Here is an 11,244-nt window from a genome sequence, read left to right on the forward strand (position 1 = left end):
TGCTGTGTGATCTTGGGCAAGTCGCTTAACTTCCCTGCCCTCAGTTTCCTCACCAGTAAAATGGGAATTCAATACAATTCATTCAATCCTATTCATTCAATCATTCATTCATTCAATCGTATTTATTGAGCCCTTACTCTGTGCCGAGAACTGTACTAAGTGCTTGGAAAGTACAATTCAGCAACAGATAGAGGCAATCCCTACCCAACAACGGGCTCATAGTCTAGAAGGGGGAGACAGACATCAAAACGAAACAAGGAGACAGTCATCACTGACATCAAAGTAGATAAATAGAACCATAGATAAATGTACATCATTAATGAAATAGACAATAAATATGTACAAGTATATACAAGTGCTTTGGGGAGGGGAAGGGGATAGAGCAGAAGGAGGGAGTAGGGGCAATGGGGAGGGGAGGAGGAGCAGAGGGAAAGGGAGTGGCTCAGTCTGGGAAGGCCTCCTGGAGGAGGTGAGCTCTCAGTAGGGCTTTGAAGAGGGGAACTTAAGTCTAGGTATAGATTCAACTAGCGCAGTCTCTCTCAAGAGTCATTGTTTTATCCACCTCACAAAAAGCAACACAAAGAAAATAGTATTAGTTTGGTGAATTTGAGGAGGGAGGGCATTCCAGGACAGTGGTAGGATGTGGGCCAGGTGTAGACAGCGGGACAGGTGATGAGGCCCAGTGAGAAGATTGGGAGTGGAGTGTACGGGGTGGGTCATAGAAGGAGAAAAGGGAGGTGAGTTAGGAGGGGGCCAGGTGATGAAGAGCTTTGAAGCCAATAGTGAGTAGTTTTTACTTCATGTGAAGGTTGATAGGCAACCACTGGAGATTTTTGAGGAGGGGAGTGACATGTCCAAAGTCTTTCTACAGAAGGTTAATCCAAGCAGTGGAGTGAAGTATAGACTGAAATGGGGAGAGACAGGAGGATGGGAGATCAGAAAGGAGGCTGATGCAGTAAATCAGTCGGAATATTTTGAGAGATTGTACCAACAAGGTAGCAGTTTGTATGGAGAGGAAAGGGTGGATCTTGGAAATGTTGTGAAGGTGAGACAGGCAGGTTTTGGTGATGGATTGATTGGATGCGTGGGGTGAATGAGAGAGCAGAGTCGAGGATGACACCGAAGTTGTGGGCTTATGAGACAGGAAGGATGGTAGAGGATGGTAGTGACGGGAAAGTCAGGGAGAGAGCAGGGTGTGGGAGGGAAGATAAGGAGCTCCAGGCCTGGAGGGAGAGAGAACAGGGGAGGAGATGTAGATTCATTCATTCAATAGTATTTACTGAGCGCTTACTATGTGCAGAGCACTGTACTAAGCGCTTGGGATGAACAAGTCGGCAACAGATAGAGACAGTCCCTGCTGTTTGACGTGCTTACAGTCTAATCGGGGGAGACGGACAGACAAGAACAATGGCAATAAATAGAGTCAAGGGGAAGAACATCTCGTAAAAACAATGGCAACTAAATAGAATCGAGGCGATGTACAATTCATTAACAGAATAAATAGGGTAACGAAAATATATACAGTTGAGTGGACGAGTACAGTGCTGTGGGGATGGGAAGGGAGAGGTGGAGGAGCAGAGGGAAAAGAGGAAAAAGAGGGTTAAGCTGCGGAGAGGTAAAGGGGGGATGGCAGAGGGAGTAGAGGGAGAAGAGGAGCTCAGTCTGGGAACGCCTCTTGGAGGAGGTGAGTTTTAAGTAGGATTTTGAAGAGGGAAAGAGAATCAGTTTGGCGGAGGTGAGGAGGGAGGGCGTTCCAGGACCGCGGGAGGACGTGACCCAGGGGTCGACGGCGGGATAGGCGAGACCGAGGGACGGCGAGGAGGTGGGCGGCGGAGGAGCGGAGCGTGCGGGGTGGGCGGTAGAAAGAGAGAAGGGAGGAGAGGTAGGAAGGGGCAAGGTGATGGAGAGCCTTGAAGCCTAGAGTGAGGAGTTTTTGTTTGGAGCGGAGGTTGATAGGCAACCACTGGAGTTGTTTAAGAAGGGGAGTGACATGCCCAGATCGTTTCTGCAAGAAGATGAGCCGGGCAGAGGAGTGAAGAATAGACTGGAGCGGGGCGAGAGAGGAGGAAGGGATGTCAGAGAGAAGGCTGACACAGTAGTCTAGCCGGGATATAACGAGATTTGGGTGTCATCTGCATAGAGATGATAGTTGAAGCCATAGGCACAAATGAGTTCACCAAGGGAGTGAGTATAAATGGAGAACAGAAGGGGACCAAGAACTGCCCCTTGAGGAACCCCTGCAGTTAGGGGATGGGAGCAGGAGGAGGAGCGTGCGAAGGAGACCGAGAATGAATGACCAAAGAGATAGAGGAGAACCAGGAGAGGACGGAGTCCGTGATGCCGAGGTTGGATAATGTGTTGAGGAGGGTGATGGTCCACGTGTCAAACTTCCTCCTGCTTAGAGTCTGACTCCTACTTAGACATGGACCCTGTCTGACCTAATTGACTTGTACCTATCCTAGTGCTTAGAACAGTGGTTGACACATAGTAAACACTTAAGTACCATAAAAAAAAAAAAAAGGGAGGTAGAGAGGTTGCATACCAAATATTGTTGTTTGCCATTTGCCAGATTCTCCTACATGGTCTGTCTCTGTGGTATGTCCAATCTCTTCAGAGTGGAAAATAAAACTAAACCTCAGATTTGGGGGACCAGCCAAAAGCTCTTCTCATCATGTACACTCTCTCTCACTCTTTTTCTCTTGCTCTCTCTATCTCTCGCTCTCTCTCTCTCTCTCTCTCTCTCTCTCTCACACACACACACACACACACACACACACACACAAAACAACTTACCAGTGGCTCTCAGAACTAAGCTCCAGTCTGCTCCACTCCTATCCACAGAGAAGAATTTGAAGTTCAGATTTCAAGGTAAATTCACAAAATATGGTACCATATTTTTGAACAAAATCCACATTCTAGTGCAAGCTCCTTGTGGGCAGAGAACTATTCACCTATGTATTTTTTCCCCAAACACTCAGTTGGTCCTCAATTAATTGAACTACTATTCCATTTCCTTCCTAGAGCTATTTTTTTAATTCAGAACACTTTCTGAGGTTGGACATAAATTTCTGTGGCTGCAATTTAATCCTCTTACTCTTATCTTAATGCAATAAATAAAGTGCTATAGAAATGTTATCATTCATAAATAAAATATCAGGTGTTCACACGATTTATAATTATCATTCCTCAAGTTACTCCTTAGTATACTGGGCAGTTTTAGTGTATCTATTCCGTTGTTAGGCTCTGGGCAAATACCACTTATTTCTTTCCTTAGAGATATTATTGACAAGACTATCTAGTGGGTAGGTTTCTTGTGGGGAAGAGAGATCAAAGCTTTTTTTCAGTCAGGGTATTCCATATCTGCTTAATTCCCATCACTATTCATTTTCATTTCAAACTGAACAGTGAATACTATTATATGCACCACAGGTAAGCAAACCTGGCTAAAAAGCTGTCTGCAACTGGAAACCTTCTAATTGTACCGCACTCTCGATTCTCCCACCTCTCTCCACTTGCTCCCACAGTTCTCCCTATCTGGTGCTCCATTCCTTCATAAATCTTCCCTGTCCACATATTCCTCCCGTTCTTCCAAGTACTTCTAAAATCCTACTGTTACAAGAGGCCCAGGACAGATGGTTTGCAAGCTGCAGAACAAGTAACAGCAGCAAGATATTGCAACAAACCTAAGTCCAAGAAAGACAATTTATCCATCTCTGGAGCTGCTCGGTCCTAGAAGAGGGGCAGGGCCATGTTTTTGACTGTCAGAATCAAGGTTGATCTTTCCCATGGGGACTCTATTAAGCCACATACAACTGCTAGGTGGTGGTGTCACATGGGGCATGGCAGGTTTGTATCAACACCCAGTACTGTGCTTCTCCAACCAGACTATAGGTCCTTCTCCCTTCAAATCTCACAGAATGCAACTCCTCTACACTTTAAAACCTGTCTGAAAGCACGCTTGTGTACACATGCACACTCACAACACACACACCATGGGTCTGGGAGTCAGAAGCACCTACGTTCTAATTCCCACTCCACTTCTTGTTTGCTGTTTGATCTTGGGTATATCACTTCACTTCTCTGGGCCTCCTTTGTCTCATCTGTAAAATGGGGATTAAGACTGAGCCCCATGTGGGACAGGGACTGGGTCTAACCCATTTAGCTTGTATCTACCCCAGCGCTTTGGACAGAGCTTGACAAATAGTAACCATTTAAAAAAAATGTGGTTATTATTATTATTAGTTCCAGGTACTTTAACAGTGGTGATGATGGCACAAGTTATGTGATGGGGTGCAACTCTCTGGCCTGAGGATGGAGAAGCTGACAGAAGGAGGAGCAGTAGTGAAAGTTTGGATATTCAGGTTACTATGACATCCTGCTTTTCAGTACCCTTCTCTGTACCCAATACTCACTTGATATTCACTCTCCTATCTGTCACCTATTTTAATGGTTGTGGGAAGGGACTGTGTCCAACCTGAATTACTTGTATCTACTCCAGCACTTAGAATGATGCTTGACATATATTGAGTGCTTAACAAATATCATAATAGTACTGATGCCCTACCAGAATGTGGAAAATAATATTAAATTCCCTAAGTGCTGCTTTGTAATGTTTAGCACACTGTATAGTGCTTAAAGAATGTCATTCATATGAATTAAGAAACTACTGTTCAATTTTTGTTAGTCAAAATTCAATACATGACAGACATTGCTAGATGAGGAACTATAATATGATTAGAAGTCTTTCCAGGAGGTTGGAGAAGCGTGTTCTGCTGAGGGTTTTTCAATGTTTTTTCCATTTTAGAGAATACTGGAGACCAGGATTCCTGGGTTCTATTTATTGATACAGTCTCTGCCTGTGAAACTCTCTTTTTCACTCAGTCCCTTCACCTGTAAGGAACCAGAAGGGACCAGATCTTATTGAGCTGGGAAGCCACCATTTAAGTGTGCATGCCTAGTGGATAGAACATGGGCTTGGGAGTCAGAAGGACTTGGGTTCTAATCCTGTCTCCACTATTTGTCTCCTGGGTGACTTTGGGCAAGTAACAACTTATCTGGGCCTCAGTTCCTTCATCTGTAAAATGGTGATTAAGACTGTGAGCCCTATGTGGGACAGAGACTGTGTCCAACCTGATGAACTTGTATCTATCCCAGGACTTAGAATAGTGCTTGGCACATAGTAAGCGCTTAACAACTACCATCATCATCAATTAGGCGTATAGTGCTCATGTTTCCCCCCAACACTTCCTCTTTGCCCTTCCCTGATCTTGGTACCTCATCCTCCTTTCCTCCCCACTCTGCCACACACACATGCCATTTGTTCTGAACTGAGCTGCATTATACAGTTTTTGATCTTTTCTTTGATCAGAAGACCTGAGATCAAATCCCAGTTCTGCCTCTTACCTGCCCTGGGACTTCGGACAAGTCACTTAAATTTTCTTTACCTCAGTTTTCTCATTTATAAAAAGGGAGTTAAATTCCTGCTCTCCCTCTCACTTAGATTGTGAGCACCATTTGGGAATGAGGCTATACTGACCTGATTATCTTCTAGCTAACTCAGTGCTTAGTACAGTGTTTAATGAATACAATAATAATAATAATGATAACAATAATATGACAATAATAATTATAGTAATAATTTACAGACTGAGCCCCGCTAAATTTAACTAGGAGAGAAATTAGTAATTTAAAATCATGTAAACAGTGAGTCCCTGAAAAAGCCTTTTGTTTCTTTTATCAGATGGCTGGCTCAGGTATTCCCAGGATGGTGTTTTTGAGAAGGGAAACATGTGTGTGAATCCTGTTGCAGTTAGTCAAAAAAAAAAATACAAAAAGATTAATTGTAAACCTGATTATGTGGTATCTACCTGAGGATTAGTATAGTACTTGTTACATAGTAAGTGCTTGACAAACACCATAATTATTATTTTCATTATTACTCCTGGCCTCCCAAACACCACCATATAGCCGTCTTCATAGCACTTCTTAGACTAACAAATACCATTATTATTTTTTATGGTATTTGTTAAGAGCTTACTATGTTCCAGGCCCTGTTCTGAGCACAGGGGTAGATACAACACAATCAGTTTGGAAACAGTCCTTGTCCCACATGGGGCTCACAGTTTTAATGCCCATTTCATAGATGAAGTAACTGAGTAGGGTTTTGAAGTGGGGAAGAGTGATTGTTTTGCAGATATGAGGAGGGAGGGCGTTTCAGGACAGAGTTAGGATGATAGCCAGGGGTTCGCGGAGAGACAGGTTTAGCACCAGAGGAGCGGAGTGTTCATTCTGGGATCTAGAAGGAGAGAAGAGATGCGAGGTAAAGGTCAAGGTGATGGAGAGCTCTGAAGCCAATAGTGAGGAGTTTCTGTTTGATATGGCGGTTGGTAGGCAACCACTGGAGATTTTTGAGGAGGGAGGTGACATGCCCTGAATGTTTCTGTAGAAAGATGATCCGGTAAGCTCAGTGAAGTATGGACTGAAGTGGGGAGAGGCAGGAGGTTGGGAGGTCAGAAAGAAGGCCGATGTAGTAATCCAGGCAGGAAAGGATGAGTGATTGGACTAAAGAGGCAGCAGTTTGGATGGAGAGGAAAGGGTGGATCTTGGCAATGTTGTGAAGGTGAGACCAGCAGACTTCAGTGACTTATTGGATATGTAGGATGAATGAGACAGCAGAGTCGAGGATGACACCAAGGTTGCTGGCTTGTGTGACTAGGCACTGTACTAAACACTGGAACAGATACAAGATATTCAGTTCATATATAGTTCCTGTCCCACATAGGGCTAACAGTATTAATTCCCATTTTGCAGATGAAGGAACTGAGGCATAGAGAAGTTAAGTGATTTGTCCAAACTCACACAAGTGACAAGTTGCAGAGACTGGATTAGAATTAGTTTTAGCATCATGGGGCGATTCTCACTTACTTTAAGGGCAGGATTCTGTTTTTCATTTTGCTTTTCATTCTCCTCAATACCTAGGATAAACTGAAATACATGCTAAACATTTTCTATTATTGTTATTATAATTATCATCATCAATAATGAATGTGGTATTTGTTAAACACTTGCTATATGCCAAGCACGGGGGTAAATACAGTACAATTAAAGCAGTCACAGTCCTAGCCCACATGCCCCTCACAGCCGAAGGGGAGGAGAGAGTAGGTATTTAATCCCCATTTTACAGATGACAAAATGAGGCACAGAGAAATTAAGCAATTTGACCAAGGTCACACAGTAGGTAAGTGAAGCCGGGGTCCTAATCTCTTAATTCCCAGGCCCACACTCTATCTACTAGGTCAGACTATTTCTCTATTACCATTTCTAACATTAGTTAATGTTGGCCTTTCAAATTTGGTAGAAAATATAGGATCGTTCTATGCACCCGTGGTCTTAATCAGGATTCTGAAGCCGCCAGAAAGCAACATTCCAGAACTCGTCATGTTTAGTCTTCATGATCTCCTCAGAAACATCCACAGTCTTCCGTGGGCGCCTCGGCTCCAATGAAAACACAATTTGAGCCCAAGGTTATGCACATTCAGTTGAGTAACCGCCCCTGCCCCATCACTTTTCCACAATAACTACAAAGAAAAATCAGAAAAAAAAATTTCAGAGCCGATAATCTGTTTCTAATTTTGAGTTGATCTTAGAAATAAGCCAAGTTAAATCAGGGGTGATTATTTCAGCAAATTTATATCACCAGTCAGTGTGCTGATCACATGTGGTGCCTCTGGCCTCCAGATTCTGATTTGGGATGAGTATTATTTTAGAGAATGATCAATCTGAGAGTGATTTCAAATTTTATGAAGCAAAATCATTAGATGGCTGGTTAGCCAGGCTGCCCATATGGAAGACACCCAGAAGAATTTTCTAACTGTGGCAGACCAAGGGAGAGCAGTGATGCAGCCTTGTTTGGGTCTGCAATAATGAGGAATACCTTGAGACCCTGGTTTGTAAATTATGAAATGCTTCTATGAATATCAGGGAAACTCTTGTACTTTTACTTTGATTTCTGTTTTCTTGGCTATCCATTTCATTGTCACAGCCCCATAGTTTCAGTTTGTTCATTTACCCAGGAACAAATGGTAAATGTTTTTTAAAAAATAGTTAAATTTGTTCAATGGTATGTGCACTATACTAGATCCTGAGGTGGGTAACAAGATAATCAATTTGGACTCAGATTCTGAGCCCCACGTCGGAGGGAGAACAGATGGGAAACTGAGAAGTTAAACGACTTATCCAAGGTCACACAGCAGATAAATGGAGAGCTGGGATTAGAACCCAGACCCTCTGATGCCCAGACCGGAACTTTTTCCAATAAACTATGCTGGCTTTATGAGTAACCAGAGGATTTCATTATTCTTTACCTCCTGTGGCAAGCCGTTGTACAGCCTGACACACATTCCTGTAGTCTTGTTAAGAATCTACATCATCCTCTTCATTTCATTCCACCATGTCTTCGCATCACATTAAAGTTTTTTTTTTTTTAAATTTCCCTTTAATGTATTAAAGGCAAAACCTTGCTCTCACCATTAGCCTCCCTCTATAAGCTCAACTCTAAATCCACCTCTATGACTCAGTCCTTCCACCTTGTACTTATTCACATCCAAGTTTCCTCAGATTTTTTTCTACATCGTGCTGATACTAAGGTAGCAAACTCTGAATTTAGATTTCAGATTTGGATCTTATCAAATTCTGAGGGAGGAAACTTACATTGTGTTCACTGATTGTATGTCGGGCAGCAATCTCACATTCTGGTGGCCTTTTATATTTAGATAAATCTCCAGGATGATAATCTGACATCCGAATGTGCATGGTGCAAACACACACACATATACATGTAAACACAAATACAAGTACACCCTAATCCTCAGATGGAAAAAAAAGCCAAAACAACCTAGAGTACTTAGATGTTCTTGACTTTAATGAAGTTGGCCTCTTTATCCAGCTAGAGATAGAAGATTTTGCTGCTTTTTTTCATTACATTATGTATTGTAAATTATATATTTGCTATTGTCCATTTCTTCCTCTAGACAGTAAGTTTGGACTGTGAGCCCATTATTGGGCAGGGATTGTCTCTATCTGTTGCCGAATTGTACATTCCAATCGCTTCGTACAGTGCTCTGCACATAGTGCTCAATAAATGCTATTGAATGAATAAATTCACTGTGGGCAAGAATATCCTACTAACTCTGTTGCACTATACTCCTCCAAGTGCTTAGTACAGTGCTCTGCACACATTAAACACTCAATAAACATTGCCTTGTGGCTCTGCAGACTATGTTTTTTTTTTCATGAATCTGATTGGATTGGAATAATAACAATAATAATAATAACAATAAGGATGGTATTTGTTAAGTGCTTACTGTGTGCCAAGCACTGTTCTAAGCATTAGGGTAGATACAAGGTTATCAGGTGGTCCCTTATGGGGCTCACTGCCTTAATCCCATTTTACAGATGAGGTAACAGGGGCACAGAGAAGTTAAGTGGCTTGACCAAAGTCACACAGCTGCCAAGTTGTGGAGCCCGGGGTTAAAGCCCATGACCACTGACTACGAAGTCCGTGCTCTTTCCATTAAGCCACTCTACTTCTCAACTGGAATCTGTCCAGTTGAAATCTGATGCCTGGGTAGGACTATTCACTCATTATTGCTCTATCCTTCCTTCTGCCTAAGTGTCTGGATGAGGGATTCTGACATTAAAGGTAGCAATGGGATGAGGAGAAACAGCATCAGTTTGAAAGAGAAGCAAATCCTATCAGCCAGTCAGGCTGATTGTATAATTCCCAGAGTGATCTCAGAGGTGACAAGAATGGTAAACAGCACCCCAAAATTTCTGAGTTTGCCCAACAGAATCTCAGCTAATGCACTAAAGGATAGCTCTGCTCTGTGAATATGTGGATCAAAAGAGAAGTTGTCCTTCTTGAAATTTCCTTCCGAACTATATCCTGTCTGCCACATGGACTTGACCACTTTGTAGCTAATACCAGTCCCAGGTCTCCCTCAGAAAGATTGCTTTTCTGTTTGCACTATTCTAGGTCTCCACTTTACCTCCCCAGATAGCTTAGCTTGCACTTTTCCAAGGTGAACTTTACTTGGTTACTTTTAGTCCAATATGTCCTGCATTCTAAAGTGCCTATACCATTCCTTATGGAATGTATCCTTGCTGTTATTTGTAACTTCCCAATTTTATGATCTCAAATACAATACATACAGTTTTTATTGCCTTATTAATGAGGCTCAATAACAGCTATCAAAGGATGTCAATAACACCATCTCTGAATTCTGCCTCTTCTAAGAGGCATTCTCTGATTACACTCCCTACTTTCACTGTCACAGTCAGAACAATCCATCAGGTATCTCGACACTCATGAATTTGTCGGAGTTACTTGTTTTCTACTCTCCCAAGCACTTAGTTCAGTGCTCTGCATGAAGTTAGCTCTCAGTAAATACAACTGATTGATGTCGTATTTGTTTACAAGCACATGATCTAAATTTTTCTCATTTAACCCCGGGATATGTCAATTAATGTCTGCTATGCATTAGATTATAAATTGTTTGAGGGCAAGGATCCTGTCCTTAGCCTCTTTTGGATGTTTTTCAAAAATTCTACTGATTGCCTAGTTCAGTGCTCTGCACAGAGTTGCTGTAGTAGTAACACTATTTACTAAGCACTTACTGAGTACAGAGCTCTGTACTAAGATCTGGGATTTTACACAGGTAAAAATTAAACATAATTTCTGTCCCTTGGGGGACTCACAATCTAAAAGTATAAGGTGGGGGTGAAGGGACTGGAGGCTGACACATCAGAAATGACAAAATAATAAACACAACACAGTCAAATACACAAAATAAAAACAAGATCAGTAGGATACTGTAGCTGGCCCCTCTCAGAGTTGCACCTGGAGAGTTTCGAGTGCTCTACCAGTCTCAGCTATGGGAGGGAGAGTCAAGCAGATGCCTACCCATTCCATTCCTAGCTTGGGCAGTGGCTAGTGAGTGGAAGGCAATCGGCTCCAAGTCAAAACTCACCCATGCCAGGCAGTAATGGCACGGGAGAGAGTCGAGGGTGGAGACTGGAGTTTACTGTGTGGAAGGAAACAGTGGTAAACCACTTCCATATTTTTACCAAGAAAACTCTGTGGATACACTACCAGAATGATCACAGATGGATAACGGGGCATTCTGGGAGAGATGTGTCCTGGGTGTCACCTTGGGTCAGAAACAACTCGATGGCATAAGACAAGAC

General features: G+C 42.6%; 1 non-coding gene across 1 annotated transcript; it reads left to right on the top strand.

The window, feature by feature from the left end:
• Positions 1 to 10,879: 10,879 nt before the first annotated feature.
• Positions 10,880 to 11,017, top strand: LOC114816959. Its single transcript, XR_003764776.1, has one exon. It is a non-coding gene; the product is annotated as a small nucleolar RNA SNORA7 (small nucleolar RNA).
• Positions 11,018 to 11,244: the final 227 nt, after the last annotated feature.

Source organism: Ornithorhynchus anatinus, chromosome 1 (assembly GCF_004115215.2).
Source record: "Ornithorhynchus anatinus isolate Pmale09 chromosome 1, mOrnAna1.pri.v4, whole genome shotgun sequence".
In the NCBI taxonomy this organism is placed as follows: Eukaryota; Metazoa; Chordata; class Mammalia; order Monotremata; family Ornithorhynchidae; genus Ornithorhynchus; species Ornithorhynchus anatinus.